Source organism: Eumetopias jubatus, unplaced genomic scaffold (assembly GCF_037043125.1).
Source record: "Eumetopias jubatus isolate StellerSeaLion01/CBP00866 unplaced genomic scaffold, mEumJub1_p1.0 scaffold_1, whole genome shotgun sequence".
NCBI lineage: Eukaryota > Metazoa > Chordata > Mammalia > Carnivora > Otariidae > Eumetopias > Eumetopias jubatus.
In genome coordinates this window covers 189,086,628-189,112,883 of record NW_028274807.1, presented here as the reverse complement: position 1 = coordinate 189,112,883, position 26,256 = coordinate 189,086,628, and positions in this window count along the sequence as shown.

Sequence of the window (26,256 nt, the reverse complement as noted above, 5' to 3'; positions counted from 1 at the left end):
GATAATTGATAGAAACAAAGATTGCTAACATTGATAAACGTTTATATCACCAAATCTGAGCTTGCAACTGAAAAGGAAAGCAGGCAAAGACTGCAGGAATTAAACTATTTCTGAATCAAAACTCTACCTGCAGGATTTATTTTTCCCTCACGCCCTCAGTAGTCTCTATTAAGAATTTGTGATTGTCAACGTTACCACGGCAATCTGTTTGAAGGGGCTGCAAAGAGATGCACCTCAGGCTTCCTACAGCTGACACTCGCCAATGATGCTCATCTTTGACTAGAGGGGTGGAGCACAGACTCTTGATGTAACCAGCATCCTATACCGAAGGACTTGGTGGTGGGTTCTTTTTTTTCACATTATCAGATAATTAAGAATTCATTGAATTCCTAATATGAGCTGAATCCAGGTAAGATTTCACATTTGTAATCAAAATGTGGTGAAAATCCATCAATAGAGAACAGTTTGCTGATCATATTATCATAATTGTTGATTGAGTGATAGATGACATTACCAGTCTAAACACAGATTTTCTTCTCTTTTGAAAAATTCACTCTTAATTCTAACTTGTGGCCTTCCTTCATGAATTTTGAAGCCACTAATTTGGGATTTGTGATTCAAATTCAATCAAAATGTATTGAGTTCCTAGCAGGTGCCCTCACATGCATCTTTCATTTAATTCTCTTAGCTACACAACTATTCTTGGAAGTAGATATTATCTCACCTATTTTGTAGATAAGGAAACAGAAGCTCAGAGAGGTTAAGTCACTTGCCCAAGGTCACCTAGTGAGAAAAGGGAAGAGCCGACAAATACTAGTCTACTGATGACATTGCCAGGTCCAAGCTAATGTCTATCATTGCTTAGCAATATTTTCTCCATAGACTGTTGATGATATATAGGGGGGAAGGGTAAGTATAAAATAAATGAGGCAATTATTTTTTTAATTTTTTTAAGATTTTATTTATTTATTTGAGAGAGAGAATGAGAGAGAGAGAGAGAGCATGAGAGGGGAGAGGGTCAGAGGGAGAAGCAGACTCCCTGCCGAGCAGGGAGCCTGATGCGGGACTCAATCCCGGGACTCCAGGATCATGACCTGAGCCGAAGGCAGTCGCTTAACCAACTGAGCCACCCAGGTGCCCCAATTTTTTTTTAAAGGTTTTATTTATTTGACAGAGAGAGACACAGCGAGAGCAGGAACACAAGCAGGGGGAGTGGGAGAGGGAGAAGCAGGCTTCCCGCCAAGCAGGGAGCCCGATGTGGGGCTTGATCCCAGGACCCTGGGACCATGACCTGAGCCGAAGGCAGACCTTAATGACTAAGCCACCCAGGCGCCCTGGCAATTATTTTCATGTTGCTCAAACTCTTTAAAATCTAACATCTCTATCCAAATATCTAACATGTTTGATGATAACAAGGAGCTCCCTCACTTATCAAAGTAGTTTAGAGAATTTTCCAGAAAATACTTGGCTTATAGTTAAGTTATTGAATAACCTTGAAAGAAACTGTGCCAGACATTCTGCATTTGTTCCTCTAGACCCATCATTGTCCACCCTATTCTATGCTCTGGGAGGCTTTGGCAGACCAAGTCTTCCTTTTGCTCTGGCTTCCTTCTGGGCTCAGTCAGTTGGCAGCACCATGGACTGGTGGACAGAAAGGACAGAGGACAGAAAGAAAGCAGGGTATTTATTTCCTTGACTCCCTTCCCACAAGTTGACAGTGGCCGCATTACTCTAGCAAATGCCAAGCTCCTTCCAGGGCACCTTATCCTAAAGCTGTAGTTCTCTCCAGGTTTCTGTAGAAACTCCCTCTTCTTGTGTCTTCAGGCATAAAGGGTGAACTTTCTCCCACTGCTACACTTGGGATGCTTCACCAGTCCTTGTTAGTTTCATTTATCCCTGCGCTACCCTTTACCAACAGTCCCTTTACTGAGTGCTCTTCAATCCTGGCTCTTGAAATGAGAGCTTAGATTATAGGTTTGAGAGCTTCCTCCTTCTTTATACAAGCATTAATGCTATAAATTTTCCTCTCAGCACTGCTTTTGCTATGTCCCATAAATTCAACATAAAGTCTTTCATTTGGTACAATGTTGTTTTTCTTTTTTTAAAAAAAATATTTAACTTATTTATTTATTAGAAAGAGAGAGCATGAGCAGGGGGTAGGGGGAGAGGCAGAGGAAGAGGGAGAAGCCGGCTCCCCGCTGAGCAGGAAGCCCAATGTGGGGCTCCATCCCAGGACCCCAGAATCATGACCTGAGCTGAAGGCCGACATTTAACCGCTTAATCAACTGAACCACCCAGGCGCCCGTTTTTTCTTTTTAATTTCCCTTGAGACTTCTCTTTTGGCCCATGGATTAGTTAGAAGTGTGTTGTTTAGTTTCCAAGTGTTTAGAAATTTTTCTGTTATCTTTCTGATATTGGTTTCTGGTCTGATTCATTTGTGGTTGAAGAACATGCTCTGTATCATTCCATTTCTCCTAAATTTGTTGAAGTTTCTTTATGGCCCAACATGTGGCTTATGTTGGCATATGTACCATGGGCACTCACAAAGTGTGCATATTATTCTGCTCTTTTTTTTTTAAAGATTTTATTTATTTATTTATTTGACAGAGAGAGACATAGCGAGAGAGCAAACACAAGCAGGGGAAGTGGGAGAGGGAGAAGCAGGCTTCCTGTGGAGTGGGGAGCCCAATGTGGGGCTCGATCCCAGGACCCTGGGATCATGACCTGAGCCAAAGGCAGACGCTTAATGACTGAGCCACCCAGGTGCCCCCATATTATTCTGCTCTTGTTGGGTGGTGTGTTCTATGAATGTTGGTTTGGGATTCTGGTGGTCGGTGGTTTTCAGTTCTTCTATATCCTTACTGATTTTCTGTGTAGCTGTTCCATCCACTAAGTTTTCAGGTGTAATTGTGGGTTTGTTCACTTCATCTTTCAGCTCTATCATTTTTCATTTCATGTATTTTGGAGCTGTGTGTGCGGCACCTCAGTGACAGCCTGGCAAGGTTGGGGCTTGGCTCCTCACACCATCGGGGCAGACAGGGATAAGGGTGGGGCAACAATTTCTTCTTTACAGCCATTGTTTTCTAAAAGTTTTCTGTCTTGCTAGGCTGCCCTTTTCCTGGTCCTTTGGTTAAAGAAAACAGGCTTTCCCTGCGGCTCATTTGTTTTGCATTGGTGGTTTGGAACTGCCAGTTTCTTCAGCAGCTGTCTGGGACATATGAGAGAATAAAGAAAGCCTAAGGGGACTCACTGCCATGTTGTTATTTGGGTCCTGAGGTCCCTAGCCAGTCTGTCTTCTCTCCACCTTTCATAGTCTTCTTATATTTGTTTTAAATTTGTAATATAATATGCTATAGCATAATAATAATTATATAATATATAATTTATATTTATAATATACATCATATAATTATTACATTACATTACATTATTTCTACGGCTTTTACTTAGAGTAGAAATAGGGTAAAGTATGTTATTCCATCTTCCCAGAAGCAGAAGTCTTTATGTCAGGAAGTTTGAAAAAGAAATTTAATACAGACAACTAGTTACAAAAGGTTAGACGAGCTGAAAAGCTAAACAGAGAACAGTGAAGCCACCCCACGATTTGCAATAGCAGAAAGCGGCTACTACCCGAGGACAGGTGGCACAAAGGGAGTACATGGTGTTACCAGAGCCCAAAAGCTGGAGCTGCTCAATGGGACATTGGACCAAAGAGGGAAGGGGTATCCCACAGAGAGCATGAACCATGAAGAAGATAGAGCCAGTGAAGGACTGTCATTTCCACCCCAGGTAGAAAGAGAGAGAAAAATACATTGGCTTATCCCCTCCTCCTTCCCTCTAGTTCCCTTCCAGTGCCTCCCAGTGGCCAAACTCAGCCACAAGCCACTTGTCAGGGGAGTTAGGGAAATAACATTTGTAGGGGTTGGCAATCTGGACACTGAACAGAGCAGAGGCAGACAGGGAGCAGGTCTGAAGGGGAGCAGGTACATGATTGGCACAAGGATGAATAGTTATTTCAGAAGTGCCTTAGATCTGGAGTTGAGAATCCCTAACAGAAGGATGGAATAATGGCAAAAACACAGTATGTCAGAGGCCACAGGAAAATATAATTATTGGGTGGCTCACTGTGTGCTGGGGGAGGAAGATGACCATCCTGGCATACCCGAAACATCCAGGTGATTTACTGAAAATCCATCCACTTTCCTCTGGTTATCACTACCTAGCTTGAAAGATAACAAACCTCCAATGTTTGTTCTTATGACTATGCTATCTTTAGACCCCAGTGTTCTAACAACTGGGGGGAAAATAAACCTAGAGGTATTAGGTGTGTCTCCTTCAGTGATCCTTCTTCATGATGTGTTTTCTTTTCATTCATTAGTGAAAGCAACTGCGTGTACAGTGGTTTTCATGCACCTGGGTGATCTGAGTAGAAGTTGACTATGCTACTACTTTCAGATGGGTACATGAAATTATAAAGAGCATTAAAAATGCTCTGTTTGAACAGGGAAAAGTCAACATTGTTACGAATAGATGTTCTATATCTAGAAATCTCATGGGTAGATCCATCCACAGAGAAAATCAATGGGCTTCAGATGGACGACTACCACTGTACCAATGATATTAATTTGATGGCAACTCATGAGCATTTTCTTGGAAAGGGTCTAGGATAAATTTAATTCAGCAGAATCTGTGGGGTTAATAACAGAGAATGATGAAGAACTTCAGCCAAGTATTTTCAAGAATACTTTCAAAGAATCCATTTTAATGAACAACTACTGTATTCATCAAAATTCTTATCCTTTTATTATACTTGGAAAATATATTTTGGAAATGTATTTCTAAACCTGGGAGATTAAATCAACATTTTTATAAAAATATTTATAACTCAGAGTTGTTAGGATACTTCTCTTGGTGCTGTAGGGGGTTTGGTTAGTTAGATACTATATGAAGGAACCTATGTACAGGACAAATAAGCTATGTCTGTTCCCACCAGTAAGTAACAGCTTTGATTGACAGTTTTTTCCTAATTAGTAGAGCAAACTATAGCTGACTATACTGGTGTTGGAAGCCCAATACAATAAATTATCCTTCAATTGTCATTCAAAGCAAAGTTCAAGAAAGAACTAAACATTAGGCAGGGGTAGAAAAAGCACCGTACACATGGTTTATTAATAATGTACAAGAATGGCCAGCACAGTACTTCATTGAGATGGAGGTGACAAAAGTAAATTAAAATCTTGAGACAGTTTTTGAGATTTGGAATATTAATTAGAGAAAGCAATTGCAGAATACTGGCATGACCAGGCACACATTTGAAATCTTGTTTGTAGTTCAAGAAGCCCATTTTTGAAAGCACACTTGAGAGACTGAAAAGATGCATCCAGAAAAGAAGCAATTAAACTAATTCAGAGCTGGAAGATGTTAGGTCAACTCTGCACATGTAGTACAAAAGGATAGGGTGGTCATCAGGACCCTCCAGGAAAACTACCAGCACAACTACTTCTGTGGGACTCTAGTGGTTTTTGTTGTAGGTTGTAGTTTTCATTTTTGTTTTTTGTTTTTTGTTTTTTGCAAAGGCCACTTTAAAAACGCAAATACAAGAAAGTCAATTACAAGCATGTAGTGTTGCAAACTATTATGAGTTACCTCTTTCAAGCATAAGTGAAAGAAAGGCCATTTCTACTCTGGTTAAGCAAATCATCTCTGTCTACAATAGAATTAGAGATGCCACAGACTGGGTAGCTTGGCTTCATTTCTGTGACAGGATATCTACTCTGCAAAAATAAAAATAACTAACATCTTTGAGAGCCTTCTTGTGTACCCAGCTCTGCAGCAAGCTTCTAAATGCTTTAGGCTCTCCAGAATATAAGTGACAGGAAGGCAAGGAAATTTCCTTGTGTTGTTTTGTCCCATGCCTGGCACACAGTAGGCACTTGATAAATACATTATCAATGCATGATGTTTCTCAATGAGTAAATTTTTTTTAAAGATTGTATTTAGGGGAGCCTGTGTGGCTCAGTCATTAAGTGGCTGCCTTCGGCTCAGGTCATGAACCCAGGGTCCTGGGATCGAGCCCTGCATCAGGCTCCCTGCACCACAGGAAGCCTGCTTCTCCCTCTCCCACTCCCCCTGCTTGTGTTCCCTCTCTCGCTGTGTCTCTCTCTCTCTCTCTCTCTCAAATAAATAAATACAACCTTTATTAAGATTGCATGCAAGTGAGTGGGGAGGGGCAGAGGTAACGGGGGGAGGGGAGGGAGAGAGAGAGAGAGAGAATATGAGGCAGACTCCATGCTCTGCATGGAGCCTGACACGGGGCTCAATCTCACAGTCGAGAGATCATGACCTGAGCTGAAACCAAAAGTTGGATGCTTAACCAACTGTGATACCCAGGCACCCCTCAATGGGTAAATTTTTTTCTGTATGTATTACTTTCGTAATCTGAAAAAATTCAATTGCATTTTTACTACCTCTTGGTAGGCATGCCCTTGTGCAAAGTCCCTCTCCTTGAAGGTTGGCTGGATATAGTCACTTACTTGTAATAAAGAAGTAATGGAATGCCACTTCTGAGATTAGGTTACCACATGACTCGGATTTCCTACTTGTCTTCTAGCTCTGTCTGGTGGAAGCTGGCTGCCATGTTGTGAGCTGCCCTGTAAAGGGTACAGGTGGCCAGGAACTGAGGAGACCTCTGGCCATCTTCCAGTGAGGAACTGAGGCCCTTAGTCCAATGTCCCATGAGCAACTGGATCCTGCCAGCACATATATGAGTGAGTCTGAAAGTAGATTCTCCAGCCTTAGTTGACTCTACAGATGACTGTGGTCAGCCTTGGCCATGTAATCTTGTGAGACATCCTGAGTCAGTTACCCACCCAATCCATACCTGGATTCCTGAGATATAGAAACTATGAGATAAAAATTATTTGTTGTTTTGAGCTAAGTTTGTGTAATTTATACACAGCTATTAAGAAGTGGTCTTTTTTTAAGTTGGCTTTTGGGTGGGTTTTTTTTTTTTTTTAAGACTTTATTTATTTATTTGAGAGACAGCAAGAGAGCAGAAAGAGGAGCAGAGGGAGAGGGTTAAGCAGACTCTGTGCTGAGCATGGAGCCCAATCCTAGGACCCTGGGATTATGACCTGAGCTGAAATCAAGAGTCGGTTGCTTAAATGACTGAGCCACCCAGGTACCCTGGTACTGGTTGGTTTTTTGTTTTTGTTTTTGTTTTTGTTTTGCAACAACATTCTAATTTTCTACTTTCAGTTCTTTATGGAATGAACTACTATTTCTCAAAAATTGACTTTGCTCTGGCAATGTGGTAACAGCTGCTCCTTCCATGACCAAAAGATGGAGGCAATATTACAACTGAAAATTTATTTTCCCATTCTAATATGCTACCCTAGCATATTGACAAAGTGGGCTTTAAACCGTTCCTAGAAAATTATAATTAAGACCAAATTCTAAAAATACTTTAAAAGCCATTAGGTTAATTCAGTGCAACATTGTACATATCATAGCGATACTAAGTGTGAAAATTGATCTTCAGACACCTTCCCATTGAAGTGAAAATGGGCTCTATCTGGTTCTATCTATGGTATAATGACATTCATCTGTTTTCTTCCTTATAGGCAGACAACAGCTGTACAAATGAATCCCTAGGATTCACACCATTTCACCATTCCATTCTAAATACAGTAGTCCACCCCCACCCTTATCTGTGGGGGATACATTCTAAGACCCTCAGTGGATACCTGAAATCGTGGCTAGTACCATACCCTCTATAGCATTAACCCTAGAACAACACAGGTTTGAACTGCCTAAATCCACTTATATACAGGGTTTTTTTTTTTTTTTGGATACAGTACAGTACTATAAGTATATTTTCTCTCCCATATGATTTTCTTAACAGTTTTTTTCTCTAGCTTCCTTTATTTTAAGAATACAGTATATAGTACATATAACATAAAAATATGTGTTAATCAACTGTTTATGTTATCAGTTAAGGCTTCCAGTCTAACAGTAGGCTTAGTTAAGGGGTTTTTTTTATATTTTATTTATTTATTTATTTGAGAAAGTGATTGAGACGGGGGTTGCAGAGCAGAGGGAGAGGGATAAGCAGACTCCACGCTGAGCACAGAGCCCAACACGGGGCTCGAGCTTACGACACTGAGATCATGACCTGAGCCAAAATCAAGAGTCAGATGCTTAACTGACTGAGGTACCCAGGCTCCCCACTATTAGTTAAGTTTTGGGGGACTCAAAAGTTTAGGCAGATTTTCAACTGTGCAAGGGGTTCATACCCCCAACCCCATGTTGTTCAAGAGTCAACAGTATACTGTTTTTTTCCCTATACATACATGTGTGCTTATGATACAGTTTAATTTATAAATTAGGCACAGTAGATTAACAATAATAATAAAATATAACAATTATAACAATATCCTATAATAAAAGTTATGTGAATGTTGTCTCCCTCTCTCAAAATATTTTATTGGAATGTACTCACCCTTGTGTGATGATGTGAGATGATAAAATGCCAATGTGATGAGATAAAGTGAAGTGAATGATGCAGGCATTGTGACCTAGTGTTAGGCTTCTACTGACCATTGGACAATAAGTCAAAAAGGAAATCACCTGCTTCTGGACCATGGTTGACTGCAGATTAATTAAAACCACAGAAAGCAAAACCAGAGATAAGGGAGGATTGCTATTTGGATATCATCCTGTTTTCTGGCCCCCAAGTTCCAATGATACCTATATATTACAGCTTGCTTTTGTACTACCAGTATTATAAATCCTTAAATTTTATAAGATACATCTAATACTTTAATGGAACCAAAGAGAAATTTTTTTATTAACATAGAATATATCATTTGTTTCAGGGGTACAGGTCTGTGATTCACCAGTCTTACACGATTCACAGTGCTCACCATAGCACACACCCTCCCCAATGTCCATCACCCAGCTACCCCATCCCTCCCACCCCCCACCACTCCAGCAACCCTCAGTTTGTTTCCTGAGATTAAGAATTACATGTATCAGTGAGATCATATAATATTGTCTTTCTCTGATTGACTTATTTCGCTTAGCATAATACCCTCTAGTTCCATCATGTCGTTGCAAGTGGTAAGATTTCATTTTTTTCTTGATGGCTGAGTAATATTCCATTATATATATATACCACATCTTTATCCATTCATCTGCTGATGGACATCTAGGTTCTTTCCACAGTTGGGCTATTGTGGACATTGCTGCTATAAACATTGGGGTGCACATACCCCTTCGGATCACTACATTTGTATCTTTGGGGTAAATACCCAGTAGTGCAATTGCTGGGTCATAGAGTAGTTCTATTTTCAACTTTTTGAGGAACCTCCATAGTGTTTTCCAGAGTGGCTGCACCAGCTTGCATTCCCACCAACAGTGTTAGGAGGGTTCCCTTTTCTCTGCATCCTCACCAACATCTGTCATTTCCTGACTTGTTAATTTTAGCCATTCTGACTGGTGTGAGGTGGTATCTCATTGAGGTTTTGATTTAGATTTCCCTGATGCTGAGAGATGTTGAGCACTTTTTCATGTGTCTGTTGGCCATTTGGATGTCTTCTTTGCAGAAATGTCTGTTTATGTCTTCTGCCCATTTCTTGATTGGATTATTTGTTCTTTGGGTGTTGAGTTTGATAAGATCTTTATAGATTTTGGATACTAGCCCTTTATCTGATATGTCATTTGCCAGTATCTTCTCCCATTCTGTCAGTTGTCTTTTGGTTTTGTTGACTTGTTTCCTTTGCTGTGCAAAAAAATAAATAAATAAATCTTTTTATCTTGATGAAGTCCCAATAGTTCATTTTTGCCCTTGCTTCCCTTGCCTTTGGAGAAGTTTCTAGGAAGAAGTTGCTGCAGCTGAGGTCGAAGAGGTTGCTGCTTGTGTTCTCTTTAAGGATTTTGATGGATTCCTGTCTCACATTTAGGTCTTTCATCCATTTTTTATTCTATTTTTGTGTGGTATAAGGAAATGGTCCAGTTTCATTCTTCTGCATGTGGCTGTCCAATTTTCCCAAAACCATTTGTTGAAGAGACTGTCTTTTTTTTCCATTGGACATTCTCTCCGGCTTTGTTGAAGATTAGTTGACCATAGAGTTGAGGGTCCATTTTTGGACTCTCTATTCTGTTCCATTGATCTGGGTGTCTGTTTTTGTGCCGGTACCATACTGTCTTGATGACAGCTTTGTAATAGAGCTTGAAGTCCAGAATTGTGATGTCACTGGCTTTGCTTTTCTTTTTCAACATTCTTCTGGCTATTTGGGGTCTTTTCTGGTTCCATACAAATTTTAGGATTATTTGTTCCATTTCTTTGAAAAAAGTGGATGGTATTTTGATAGGGATTGCATTGAACGTGTAGATGGCGCTAGGTAGCATTGACATCTTCACAATATTTGTTCTTCCGATTCATGAGCATGGAACGTTTTCCATTTCTTTGTGTCTTCCTCAATTTCTTTCATGAGTATTCTATAGTTTTCTGAGTACAGATGCTTTGCCTCTTTGGTTAGATTTATTCCTAGATATCTTATGGTTTTGGGTGCAATTGTAAATGGTATCGACTCCTTAATTTCTCTTTCTTCTGTTTTGTTGTTGGTGTATAGAAATGCCACTGATTTCTGTGCATTGATTTTATATCCTGCCACTTTACTGAATTCCTGTATGCATTCTACCAGTTTTGGGATGGAGTCTTTTGGGTTTTCCACATACAGTATCATATCATCTGCAAAGAGTGAGAGTTTGACTTCCTTGCCGATTCGGATGCCTTTTATTTCTTTTTGTTGTCTGATTGCTGTGGCTAGGACTTCTAGTACTATGTTGAACAACAGTGGTGATAGTGGACATTCCTGCCACGTTCCTGGGGAAAATCTCTCAGTTTTTCCCCATTGAGAATGATATTCTGTGTGTTTTTCATAGATGGCTTTTATGATATTGAGGGATGTTCCCTCTATCCCGACACTGTTGATAGTTTTAATCAAGAAAGGATGCTGTTCTTTGTCAAATGCTTTTTCTTTGTCTATTGAGAGGGTCATATGGTTCTTGTCCTTTCTTTTATTAATGTGATGTATCATGTTGATTGATTTGTGGATGTTGAACCACCCTTGCAGCTCAGGAATAAATCCCACTTGGTCGTGGTGAATAATCCTTTTAATGTACTGTTGGATCCTATTGGCTAGTATTTTGGTAAGAATTTTTGCATCCATGTTCATCAGGGATATTGATCTGTAGTTCTCCTTTTTGATGGGGTCTTTGTCCGGTTTGGGGATCAAGGTAATGCTGGTCTCATAGAATGAGTTTGGAAGTTTTCCTTCCATTTCTATTTTTGGGAACAGTTTCAAAAGAATAGGTATTAGGTATTAATTCTTCTTTAAATGTTTGTTAGAATTCCCCTAAGAAGCCATCTGGCCTGGGCTCTTGTTTGTTGGGAGATTTTTGATGACTGCTTCACTTTCCTTAGTAGGTTATGGGTCTGTTCAGGTTTTCTATTTCCTCCTGGTTCAGTTTTGGTAGTTTATACATCTCTAGGAATGCACCCATTTCTTCCAGGTTATCTAATTTGCTGGCATAGAGTTGCTCATAATATGTTCTTATAATTGTTTGTATTTCTTTGGTGTTGGGTGTGATCTCTCCTCTTTCATTCATGATTTTATTTATTTGGGTCCTTTCTCTTTGCTTTTTGGTAAGTCTGGCCAGGGCTTTATCAATCTTATTAATTCTTTCAAAGAACCACCTCCTAGTTTCGTGGATCTGTTCCACTGTTCTTTTGGTTTCTATTTCATTGATTTCTGCTCTGATCTTTATGATTTCTCTTCTCCTGCTGGGTTTAGGCTTTATTTGCTGTTCCTTCTCCAGCACCTTTAGGTGTAGGGTTAGGTTGTGTATTTGAGACCTTTCTTGTTTCTTGAGAAAGGCTTGTATTCAAGTATTTGAGTTACTTCCAAACTTCCTTTTGTGATTGAGTTCTAGTTTCAAAGCACTGTGGTCCGAAAATATGCAGGGAATAATCCCAATCTTTTGGTACTGGTTGAGACCTGATTTGTGACCCAGGATGTGATCTATTCTGGAGAATGTGGAACCAAAGAAATTTAATCTTTGACATTGGAAGGGTGTAAGAGTGCCAACCACACTGAATCCATCTTTGGCCCTCCGTCTCGTTCATGCCCATGCAATGACCTTGGTAGGGGCTGTGTGCTCCAGGCCCCTGTGGAGATTAATGTATATCCTGACTGGAATGTGGTGGAAAGGCACAGAAGGCTCCACTTTAGATAAGTACCTGTGACCCCACCACCATGCCCTTCATTCCACAAAAGCTGGGGATTAAGGTCTGGATTGGGCAGAGAATGGGGGGTAGAGGATACCTGTGTACCCCCTGGATTGTCTGTCAGCCCAATCCCCTCTATCAGTCAGTTATCCTAAATAAAACTCTGTGTAAATGGTATGGTGTGGCTTGCTTCATTTTTCTGTCTCAAAATGTGTACCCAGAAGGATACTTTACTGACCCTCCTCTACCTTCTAACACAAGGGTGTTAGGGTTACCATTATGAATACCAAGTATTATTCTACTTAATTAAAATAAGCCTCTTAGCATGTAGCTTTACCAAAGCCCTTTTACTTGTCTCCTCAGACTGGAGGTAATCTGTTTTATCACTGACAAGTACCTGGCATATGGTAGAAACTCAGGACTTTATGCCTAATGAATCAATACGTGAACTCCACCCTCCTTTATGCAAGGGCTGATGGGAAATGGAAGGAAATACACAAATAATCATGATATAAGACAGTAATAATAATAATTACTTTGAGAAGTATTCAAAATGACATTGAGGATTTATTAAAAATACACAAATCTCTGGACCCCAGCCTTCATTTTAATGTATAATTTAGAATGTGAGGGGTGTTGCAGTCAAACTTTTTCTCTAAAGGGCCAGCCATACAACTTCTGTTACAACTACTCAACTCCACAATTGCAGTGCAAAAGCAGCCGTAGACAGCACATAAATGAATGGATGTGGCCATGTTCCATTAACACATTATATATGGACATTTAAAGTTGAACTTCATATCATTTTCTCATGGTATGAAATATTGTTCTTTCAATTGTTTTCAACCATTTAAAAATATAATAACCATTCTTAGCTCATGGACTGTATAAAAACAGAGAGTTGGCCAGATGTGGCCTGTGGGCTATACTTTGCCAACCCTTGGCATAGATGAAAGAGCACAGACTCTGGAATTATCCTGACCTCACTTGATTCCAGCTTTGCTCTTTGCTAGCCTGTGACCTGGGGAAACTACTTACCCATGTGAACATGCTTCTCCACCTGAGTGATGAGAGCCTTCAGGAATACCTCCTACATCTTGAAGTGGCAAGAAACTCAATGAGAGGAAAAGAGAGGGAGAAAGAGAGAGAGAGAGGGAGGGAGGGAGAGAGAAAGAGGCTAAAAGCCTTGCATGCTAAAACAACAACTGTGCTACTTGAACTATCATAGTAAACATGTTTTCTTTTTACATGCCAATCAGGGAACTAATTTGGACATGAGATTTAATTAAATGCAGTTGGTTGCATCACTAATATACTCCTTTTTCTTCATCATATTCTTTTACATAGTAGTCATTTCTTTTTGGCATTTGTTATTGTAATGTGATGAGACCTCACCATAACGTGTCATGGAGTGCACCAGGCAGCATCTTTTATTTTTATATGACTAGGTTTTAATGGGATTTTGCAATTTAGCTCTAGGATGTCTAGCCTGCCAAATCATTCCTCAAAAGCTAAGGAAATTGTCTTAACTAGCACACTGCAAGTAAATGGTTCAGTTTAATACATCATAAAAATAATAAAAAAAGGAAAATAAAATGGGTAGGGAAAAATCATTTTGGAGAAAATCCTAGATTTCTCTTCAATTAAGATTTTAAGAAAGAAAGTTTACCTTTTATTTCTTCCATTTAAAGAGGGACAGACATTATACTTATCCTGACCATGATTCCTCCTCCTTTCCCTCAAAAAGACACATTCCTCATCTAATCACATTTACTTTACACTGTGCCTGACAAGTGGTCAGTCCTCCAGCCTCATTTCAACAATCTGTCCCTGATAAAGGGGAGTCTTAAAGGAATAATGCCTTAACCAGAGAAAATAAATATTCTAATAATAGAATATTATGCATTAGACTAAAGGCAAGTGGATCGTGGTGGGAGTGGTAAGGCAGTAAAGTTATAGACAGAAAACAAGCCCATACCTGTGATATGTGGGATCCAGGGTAAAAAGTACAAATGGAGACCACATAGCATGATGAAATACTTAGAAGTTATAAATCAACCTAGCTCTCAGCCAGCAACTCACCCAACTCTGTAGCCCAATGTCTAGGAATTTAGCCCTCCAGCCTGGATGTTAAAAGCCTGTTGCACCTAAAACTACAGCCTCGCAGTAGCATGGGAATGCTGGGCAAGACAGGGTGAAAGGTAGACCTGAACTAAGGGCCAAGCCTTCTGAGGGGTGCCTGGACTAAAATACTATGAGAACTCATGATTGAGTTCAGCAAGGTTGCAAGATAGAAGATCAATATACAAAAAGCTATCTGTATTTCTAGACACTGGCAATGAGCAACCCAAAACCAAAATTAAGAAAACAATTCCAGGGGCACCTGGGTGGTTGAGTCATTAAGCGCCTGCCTTCGGCTCAGGTCATGATCCCAGAGTCCTGGGATTGAGCCCCGCATCAGGCTCCCTGCTCAGGGGGAAGTCTGCTTCTCCCTTTCCTACTTCCGCTGCTTGTGTTCCCTCTCTCGCTGTGTCTCCCTCTGTCAAAAAAATAAATAAAATCTAAAAAAAAAAAAAAAGAATTCCATTCACAGTAGCATCAAAAAGAACAAAATACTTAGGCATAACTTTTCTTAAATTTAAATTCAATTAGCCAACATAGAGTACATCATTAGTATCAGATGTAGAGTTCAGTAATTCATCAGTTGCATATAACACCCAGTGCTCATCACATCATGGGCCCTCCTTGATGCCTCTCACCCAGTTACCCCACCCCTCCACCTCCCTCCCCTCTAGCAAACCTCAGTTTGTTTCCCATAGTTAAGAGTCTCTCATGGTTTGTCTCCCTCTCTGATTTCTTCCCATTTAGTTTTCCCTCCTTTCCCCTATGATCCTCTGCACTATTTCTTATATTCCACATATGAGTGAAACCATATGATAATTGTCTTTCTCTGACTGACTTATTTCACTCAGCAGCGTACCCTCCAGTTCCATCCATGTCAATGTAAATGGTAAGATTTCATCCTTTTGATGGCCAAGTAATATTCCCTCCACAATTTAGCTACTGTGGACATTGCTGCTATAAACACTGGGGTGCAGGTGCCCCTTCAGATCACTACATTTGAATCTTTGGGGTAAATACCTAGTAGTGCAATTGCTGGGTCGCAGGGTAGTTCTATTTTTAACTTTTTGAGGAACCTCCATACTGTTTTCCAGGGTGGCTGTACCAGCTTGCATTCCCACCAACAGTGTAGGAGGGTTCCCTTTTCTCTGCATCCTCACCAACATCTGTTGTTTCCTGACTTTCTAATTTTAGCCATTCTGACTGGTGTGAGGTGGTATCTCATTGTGGTTTTGATTTGTATTTCCTTGATGTCAAGTGATGTTGAGCATTTTTTCATGTGTCTGTTGGCCACCTGTATGTCTTCTTTGGAGAAATGTCTGTTGACGTCTTCTGCCTGTTTCTTGACTGGATTGTTTGGTTTCTGACTATTGAGTTTGATAGGTTCTTTATAGATCTTGGATACTAGCCCTTTACCTGATGTCATTTGCAAATATCTTCACCCATTTCATAGGTTGCCTTTTAGTTTTGTTAACTGTTTCCTTTGCTATGCAGAAGCTTTCTATCTTGATGAAGTCCCAATAGTTCATTTTTGCTTTTGTTTCCTTTGCCTTTGGAGACGTGTCTAGCAAGAAGTTGCTGCAGCTGAGGTCAAAGAGGTTGCTATCTATGTTCTCCTCTAGGATTTGGATGGATTCCTATCTCACATTTAGGTCTTTCATCCATTTTCAGTTTATCTTTGTGTATGGTGTAAGACAATGGTCCAGCTTCATTCTTCTACATGTGGCTGTCCAATTTTCCCAACACCATTTGTTAAAGAGACTGTCTTTTTTTCCATTGGATATCTTTCCTGCTCTGTCAAAGAGTAGTTGACCATAGAGTTGGGGGCCCATTTCTGGGTTCCCTATTCTGTTCCATTGATCTATGTATCTGTTTTTGTGCCAGTACCATACTGTCATGATGATGACAGCTTTGTAATATAGCTTGAAGTCTGGCATTGTGATGCCACCAGCTTTGGTTTTCCTTTTCAACATTCCTCTGGCTATTCGGGGTCTTCTGTGGTTCCATACAAATCTTAGGATTATTTGTTCCAGCTCTGTGAAAAAAGTTGGTGGTATTTTCATAGGGACTGCCTTGAATGTGTAGATTGCTCTAGGTAGCATAGACATTTTAACAATATTTGTTCTTCCAATCCATGAGCATGGAATGTTTTCCCATTCCTTTGTGTTTACCTCAAATTTCATTCAAAAATGTTCTCTAGTTTTTAGAGTACAGATCCTTTACCTCTTTGGTTAGGTTTTTTTTTTTTTTAAGATTTATTTTTACTTGAGAGAGAGAGAGAGCGTGAGAGAGAGAGAACACAAGTTGGGTGGGGGAGAGGCAGAGGGAGAAGCAGACTCCCCGCTGAGCAGGGAACCTGATGTGGGGCTTGGTTGCAGGACCCTGGACTCATGATGTGAGCCGAAGGCAGACACTTAACTGACTGAGCCACCCAGGCACCCCTCTGGTTAGGTTTATTCCTAGTTATCTTATGCAACTGATTCCTGTGCATTGATTTTATATCCTGCCACATTCCTGAATTCCTGTATGAGTTCTAGCAATTTTGGAATGGAGTCTTTTGGGTTTTCCACATAGAGTAACATGTCATCTGCAAAGAGTGAGAGTTTGACTTCTTTGCTAATTTGGATGCCTTTTATTTCATTTGTTGTTTGATTGCTGAGGCTAGGTCTTCCAGTACTATGTTGAACAACAGTGGTGACAGTGGACATCCCTGCTGTGTTCCTGACCTTAGTGGAAAAGCTCTCAGTTTTTCCCCATTGAGAATGATATTTGCTGTGGGCTTTTCATATAATGCTTTTATGATATTGAGGGATGTTCCCTCTATCCCTACATGGTCAATAGTTTTAATCAGGAAAGGATGCTGTATTTTGTCAAATGCTTTTTCTGCATCAGTTGAGAGGGTCAGATGGTTCTTGTCCTTTCTTTTATTACTGTGATGTATCATGTTGACTGATTTGTGGATGTTGAACCACCCTTGTAGCCCAAATATAAATCCCACTTGGTCGTGGTGAATAATCCTTTTAATGTACTTTTGGATCCTATTGGCTAGTATCTTGGTGAGAATTTTGGCATCAGTGTTCATCAGGGATATTGATCTGTAATTCTCTTTTTTGGTTGGGTCTTTGGTTTTGGGATCAAGGTAATGCTGGCCTCACAGAATGAGTTTGGAAGTTTTCCTACCACTTCTACTTTTTTGAAAGAGCTCCAGAAGAATAGGTATTAATTCTTCTTTAAATGTTTGGTAGAATTCCCCTGGGAATCCATCCAACCTTGGACTCTTGTTTGTTGGGAGATTTTTGAGTACTGCTTCAATTTCATTTTTGGTTAGGTGGCTGTTCAGGTTTTCTATTTCTTCCTATCTCAGTTCTGGTCGTTTATATGTTTCTGGGAATGCATCCATTTCTTCCAGACTGCCTATTCGCTGGCATATAGTTGCTCATAATACGTTCTTATAATTGTATTTCCTTGGTGTTGGTCATTTTCTCCCCTCTTTCATTCATGATTTTATTAATTTGGGTCCTTTTTCTTTTCTTTTTGAGAAGTCTGGCTAGGGGTTTATAGATCTTATTAATTCTTTCAAAGAACAAGCTCCTAATTTCATTGATCTGTTCTACTATTCTTTTGGTTTCCATTTTATTGATTTCTGCTCAAATCTTTACTAATTCTCATCTCCTGCTTGGTTGAGACTTTATTTGCTGTTCTTTCTCAAACTACTTTAGGTGTATGCTTGGGTTGTGTATTTAAGACTTTTCTTGCTTCTTGAGAAAGGCTTGTATTGCTATGTACTTCCCTCTTAGGACCGCCTTTGCTGCATTCCAAAGGTTCTGTACTGTTGTGTTTTCATTTTCGTTTGTTTCCATGAATTTTTTTAAATTCTTCTTTAATTTCCTGGTTGACCCATTCATTCTTTAGTAGGATGCTCTTTAACCTCCAAGTATTTGATTTACTTCCAAATTTCCTTTTATGATTGAGTTCAAGTTTCAAAGCATTGTGGTCTGAAAATATGCAGGGAATAATCCCAATCTTTTGGTAGCCATTGAGAACTGATTTGTGACCCAGGATGTGATCTATTCTGGAGAATGTTCCATGTACACTTGAGAAGAATGTGTATTCTGTGGCTTTAGGATGGAATGCTCTGTATAAATCTGTGAAGTCCATCTGGTCCAGTGTGACATTCAAAGCCTTAGGCATAACTTTAAAAAATAAATGGAAAATGTATACTCTGAAACTATAAAAACATTTTTTAATTAATGAAAACCTAAATAAATGGAAAGACATTCCATGTTCATATTAGAAGACTTAATATTATTAAGATGGCAATACTTCCCAAACCAATCAACAGATTCAACATAATCCATGTCAAAATTTCAGCTGGCTCCTTAGCAGAAATTGACAAACTAATCCTACAATTCACATGGTAATGCAAGGGATCCAGAATAGCCAAAAAAAAAAAAAAAAAAAAAAAAAAAAATCTTGAAAAAAGAAGAGCCAAGTTAGAAGACTCATACTTTCTAATTTAAAAAAAAATACAAAGCTACAGTAATCAGTAATCAAGGCAGTGTGGTGTATATATATAAGGGTAGACAGATCAATGAAATAGAATTAAAAATCTAGAAACATAACCTCACATTTATGGTCAATGGATTTCCCACAAAAGTGCCAAGACAATTTAATGAGGGAAATGTTTTTTTTTTTTCAACAAGTGGTGTTGGGATATCCACAAACAAAAGAAGAGGTCTGTTCTCTACCATATAGAAAATTTGACTCAAAGTGAATTATAGACCTAAACTTAAGAGGTAAAACTAAAAAACTCTTAAGAGGTAAAACTAAAAAACTCTTAAGAGGTAGGAATAGAGGCACCTGGGTGGCTCAGTTGGTTAGCATCTGCCTTTAGCTCAGGTCATGATCCCAGGGTCCTGGGATCGAGCCCCGCATCAGGCTTCCCACTCGGTGGAGAGTCTGCTTGACCCTCTCCCTCTGCCCCTCCCCCCTGCTCATGCTCTCACTCTGTTCTCTCTCTCTTATTTATTCTCAAATAAATAAATAAAATCTTTAAAAAAATAAATTTTAAAAAAGGTAGGAGTAAATATTCCATTAGGTAAAACCTTGTTAGATACAACACCAAAAGCACAAATGACAAAATAAAAATAGATAAATTAGACTCCATCAAAACTTAAGATCTTTTGTGTTTCAAAGGAGGCCTTCAACAAAAAGAAAAGACAACCCACAGAATGGGAGAGAGTGTTTGCAAATCATATATCTGATAAGGGACTTGTACCCAGACTATGCAGAGAACTCTCACCACTCAAGTGTAAAAAAGACAAATAACCCAATTTTAAAATGGGCCAAGGACTGGAAGAGACACTTCTCCAAAGAAGGTATACAAATGGCCAATAAATACATGAACAAATGCTCAACATCATAACTCATTAGGGAAACATAAATCAAAGTCATAATGAGATTCCACTTCACACCCACTAAAATGGCTATAACCAAAAAAACACGACAAAATGTGTGTTGGCAAGGATGGGGAAAAAATCAGAGCCCTCGTCCATTTCTGGTGTGAATATGAAATGGTGTAGCCACTTTGGAAAAAGTTTGGCATTTCTTCAAAAAGTTAAAAACACAGTTATTATATTGCCTAGCAAATGCACATTTAGGTAGCCAAGAGAAGTGAAAATATATACCCACACAAAAACATGTATATGAGTGTTCACAGCAACATTATTCTTAGTAGCCACAAAGTGGAAACAACCCAAATGTCCATGAACTGATGAATGGACAATGGGATATTTGACAATAAAAAGGAATGAAGCACTAGTACATGCTATAACACAGATGAACCTTGAAAACATGTGCTGGTGTAAGAAGTCAGCCACAAAATACCACATATTATATGATTCCATTTATATGAAATGTCTAGAATAGGCAAATCTCTATGGACAGAAATGAGAATACTGATGGCCTAGGGCTGAGGTGGTTGGGCAGAAATGGGGAATGACTGCTAACAGGTATGGATTTCTTTTTGGTGTGATGAAAATGTTCTAAAATTGTGGTGATTGTTGCATACCAGAAACTATTGGATTGTACACATTAAGTGAATTGTGTGGAATGTGACTATATCTCCAAAAGCTGTCTTTAAAAGCCCTAAAACTACAGCACCCAGTTATTTGAGTAACCGAGTCTGTCTAGACATCTGCTTAGGGTGACCCAACCTGAAACAAAAGCACAAAGACTGTGGTTTTCTCTCCCTATCCCCCACCCCCATACGTGCAAGCCCTCAGTCTCACATTCTCAGGCTGTGAGGTCCCAAATAGGTTCAAAGGTCATTCTTCTTTAGTTCCTGATCACTCAACTGTTCACTCAATTTTCTTACAAGAGTAAAAAGAAAAATAATCTTCAGGCTTGGATATTTGTCATATGTGGGGTCCTTTAAAACTTGGGTTCTTCTTATCTATGTCTAAGGGCAGAATCAGAAGAAACTTTTGGGAGGCCCACCACAGCACATGGAGAAAGTCATTGGGAAGCTCCTGGACACTCAGTTATTTCTCTTTAGCCCTTTAGTTCTCTTTAGAGAACAGGAAGAACCTGTCAATGTCCTCCTTCTGTTTGAAGGCTGAGCATTGCCAGGTTAGATTAGTTGCCTTGACTGCCACACTACTCACGGGTGAAGATTGAGAGGGTTTGTTTTAATGCACTTTAACTTAAATCCTAAGACAACCTAAATGGTCTAGGACGGGAACTGGCAAACTTTTTCCTCAAGGGACAGATATTAAGTATTTCAGGCTTGTTGGCCATACATTTAGATAGTCTATGACTGCTTTCAAGCAACAACACAACTTAGACAAATGGGTATGGCTATGTTCCAATGAAACTTTATTTATAAAGTCAGGCAAGAAACATAACCCAAATAACAAGGGGCCCACAAGCCTAATTTGCCAATCCTTGGTCTATGGCAGCCCTGTACTATCTCAAAACCAAGACTTCTGATGTGACAGAGTATACAGTTTGGATATAATCTGTCTCTAACTTTCCTGGTATTTTTCTCCTCACCTCCCTAAAGTGGAGCCAAGGCTTTATATCCCAGAGAAATCAGCTTCTCTTGCCCCAGGGGAGAGTTAAAGACTGTTTTTAATAAACTTCCAATCACAGAACAATATAATGATAATTATAATAATAGCTGACATTTATTGAAGGTTTAGTAAGTACTAGGCATGGTGCAAAGCATGCTTTATGACAATTAAATTATTTCATCATCTCCATAACCCTATACAGTGGATTTGTTATCATTCCCATTAGCTAGGAAACTGAGGTTTAGAGAATACCAACACATAGGTAGCTCTGGAAAGAGTAATGACTTCAACCTGGGCAGAGCCCATGATTTTAACTGCTACACGTATTAGAGTGCTAGAACCTGGTGTGGCACAGATAGAGGTTCTTAAAAATTGAAGGGAAGTTAAGTAGTCTGACCCCTTAGAAAGCTGGAATCCCCTAAAGCCAGGGAAATGGAAAGGCTCAATAAAGATGAAGACCTGTGCCCCTTCCCACACAAGAGCTTATAGGTTGACAAGAGCTTTGGTGGGAAAGTATGTGGGTCTCTGGGGGACTGAGCACCAAGCTTAATGGTATTGAAAGGTAGTATGAAGTCCCAGTAGCCAGGTGTGTCATAGAAAAAAGGGAAGAGGGGTGCCTTCAGAATTCCCCTCCCTCAAGTGAACCCAGGTGAGGGAGAAACAGAACAGTCACCACCAGCAGGTTTTTCCCAGACACTCATAAGTCCCTAGGACCATTTTCCAGCACTGAGAGGAAGAGTGGCCAAAATAATCCTGAGCAGATATCATGCCAACTAGATTGTTGAGGTCTAAGTTAAATGCAATTTAATTTGGCAAGCTAAAAAATACATGTTTCCTTGAAACCAAGAATCCTAGAACAAATTCATAGTACAAAGTTGGGGGGGGGGCATGGAGAGGAATGATGAAGAGATACTATCTGGTGACAGAACAAAAATAAGTTTATGTTTCTTGTCTGAAGGAGCAGAAGAGTAGAGGTCACTGGAGGAAGTTCTGAGGAAGGGGGGGGTGTAAATAACCTAATCAATCTTCATATATCATAGAAGGAAGCTACTCAACACCTAAGAACCCAGACCAAAACTTGCTTTCTGTTTCCGTGCTAAAGAGTACTGGGACCAAACTATACATAACTTAGTGCCTTGCTCCAGGGAATACCTGCAGCTGGTTGATAAGACCAAACTAACTACGCAGCTTCCTTATCAAGACTAACAGGTTGCTCATCAACATTTGCTTCAAAGTATCATCTTGAGCTCACCAATCTAAAATTAGTATCCCCCTAACTCAGCCCAATTCCAATCAGTTTCTGCCTTACAAGAGTTGCCTTAAGTCACCCAAAATTTTATACATATCCTTCTCTGATCTCCCCTTTCTGAGACTCTAGTAAGATTCTGGGAAAGTAATCTTTCTACAGCAGCAAATCTAATAAACTTAAATTCGCTTGATAAACAAGGTTTTCTAGTAGTTTTTCTGAGGAGTCGGTGGTCAACAATCCAAAGTAGATAAATTAAAAATTAGTAGCAAATGAAAAACATTTAAAGATACTGAAGTCATCCCCTGAAAACGGAAATGGTTAAAAGAGTCTCCCTCTGGTGGTGGGGAGGGATAGAGCAGGGGACAATTGCCTTTCCTGTTAAGCCTTTCTGTACCAATAATTTTTTAAACCATGTGGGCATATTACTATGGTAAAATATATTTAAAAGTTTTAAATATTAATAATGGTACCACAGTGGCTAGCAGGCCATTTCCCTAAACCTTTGTTTATACCAGGAGAGCTGGTATTCCTCTTTCTGGACTCAGCCCTGAAAAAAATGTAATCCTGAGCTAACAAAGAAACATTACAAGTTATGTCCATCCCCGTGGCACAAACATAAAAGTCACGGCTAATAGACATATTTTACAAGCACAGAAATGAGGCCAAGAGAATCAAAAATATTGCCGGAGTCCATAATGCACCCTTTACCTGCTGCCGTAGAACTTTCTAGGTAATCATGATGTGTGTGAATTGATCTTATCTGGGATTGGGTCCCCCTCCCCAAACCGCTCTCACTACACACATTCCCAGCCAATTCCTACTCTTAACTCACCTTCAGTGAGAAAAGATCACAAGGGAAGAAGTCATTTTTCTTAGAGGACAGACCTTTTCCCTCAGCCCCAATTATTTTTTAATCTTAAACCTTAGAGAGGAAATTACCTCTTCAGATTGGAAACCCCGAGTTTCTGCCTCGCTCCAGCCTGAGTTTATATGTTGAGTACCTTGCTATGAGGGCTCTGTGTTTGAGAAGTATTAGGAAGGCTGATGGGGGAACAAGTGGGGGATTATGGAAGTCCGTTGAGAGGTCTCAGCAGACCAAATGCACATCCGCTTCAGTTCAAAGACTAAATATGTATGTGAAGAACTTCTTTGAAAGTACATTTGGGATAAACACACACACATACATACACAAATGGCATGTACAAGAGCCTCTTTCCACAAAGACCATAAAGCAAGCTGAGACTGGATCTCAGAATGTCCTCTTCCCTGAACCATGAAACAAAAAGAAACTATCCACTGAGTCAAGTTCCCCTCACTTCAGAATCCAATGCCAGAAGTGGCTAAGAGACACATTCAGGACAGCAATGCAGCTTACTTTTTAAATACTCCCACCCCTTATTCATTCAACAATATCTACTAAGTGTCTCCACACGGCAGGCACAGCTCCAGACACTAGGGATGGGGGTGAACAAGACCAGAGTCCCTGACCACAAAAAGCCCCAAACTAGTCATCTGTACACAGTAGGCGCATCATAAATATCAGGTGATCAAATGATTCAATCAATAAATGTAAATATTAGGTCAAAAGATAATAAAATCACTCTTGAGTGTTGGATTTTTCTAATTCTCTTATAACACATTTAAAAATGCTAATACAAAGTAGCTAAGGTGGAAAAATAGTCAATGATGGGAAATATATGTGATACTATCTTAGAGAAAAAAGGACAATACAAACTCGATACACAGTTTTGTTTGTTAATAAGAAATACATAGGAGGGAAAAAAATCTATAATAAGACAATCCAAAATGTTAACTGTGCTTTTCTTTAAGTAATTTCTAATTACTTGTTTTCATATTTTTATTTTTCCCTTTTGTTCAATTTTTCTATACTAAGCACATGTTGTTTGTGTAAGGGGGACAAACTGCTTTTACAAGAGAAAAACATTGCTACGGTCATTCTGCACTTAGCAATGGAACTAAGGGATCCTCAGAAAATAGAGTGCTGACAAGCTACCTAGTGTCTATCAGCTTTGCCCTCCATATCACAAGACAACTTTATTTTCCTTTCTCAAATCTCATCTCTGTGTGGCATGATGGAGTTGCTAATGTTCAGAAAACGAACCAATGGCTCTGGGTCCAGGAAGAAACCGCCATAGCACAGAAAGCTGGAAGCAATGAGGAACTTGTTTCAGGCAGCGTGCATCTGTCACAGGGGAGCTCTTAAAATCACACATGGCTGGAAATGTCAAAAGATCGCTTGTTGTTGTTGTTTATTTCTTCAGTTCCCTAACTCATGAAACTGTAATAGTATATTTCATATTTACTTTCGTAGGTCTCACGGAACAAATGGACACTAACAATTACAATAATAGCTAATGTTGTTGCATACTTTCTGGGTGCCAGGCACTGTGCTCTACTTTGTACGTGCATTATTTCATTTAATTCTCAGACCCATGAAATAGGACTATTATCCATCACACTGAAAGGCAAGGAAACAAAGAGCAATGATAAGGAACTTGCCCGAGATCACAATACTAGTTGGCAGAGGTGCCTCAAACCCAGGTCTGGCTGCATCTCAGACTCCTAAGGACTAAGATTCTTAATTATTTACTATGATTTTTCTCTGCCTGTAACAACGAGAAATTTTCCAGACACTGTAGTAGATATTTTTCCAAAAACTGGGAGGAAAAATGCAAGGCTTAAGTTTTAGCAACCTCTACTTACCCTTTTGCCCATCTCATTTTTTCAAGAAAGTGAGGCTTTGGAGAAGGAAACATGCTAAAATAATTTTTTTTAAGACTGAAAGAATTAACTGTTACATATTATGTGATCATTTCCACATCACTTTTTGTCTTGTATCTTATACTGAAAAAAACACATGCCATACCATTATTGGGTATTTCCACCAGTCTCAAGGGGTCCGATATAGAAAACTGTGTAGGCAGGATAATATTCCTTTTGATGAATTTATTGCTTCAACTTAACATTTAGAATGTTGTGAAAAGAATCAATAAGCATATACTCTTCTTGGGACTCATAAACATTTATTTAAACAAACTCAAATTTCCTTTTGTGTATATTCAACACATAAACAGCCTGAAATTGGAAATTGGATCTATTCCCTTAAAAATCTCAGATGAAATCAAGTAAATGGAAAAGGGATTGTATGAGACAACAATGGCATGTATACACTCAAGGAGCATTATCCCCTTCTATTATTTGATAATAGTGTAAACTGGAGAGGTCAGATTTGGATAAAATGTCCCACTTCTATTCAGGGTCATTAGAACAAAGAGGAGTGGTTCTCAAACTCAGAAACTCTCAAACTTAAGAAAAATTAAGACTCATAGACTCCCATTTCAGAGATTCTGCCCGCTTTGGCAGCTGGGAATCACTACTTGACAAGTGTCCCCTGGGATTTCATGCAGGTGACACAGGGCTCACACTATGAGATACTGCCGTGAACAACAGTTAATAAAAGCATGGGTTCAAGAGCCCACCACACCTGTTTGCATCACAGC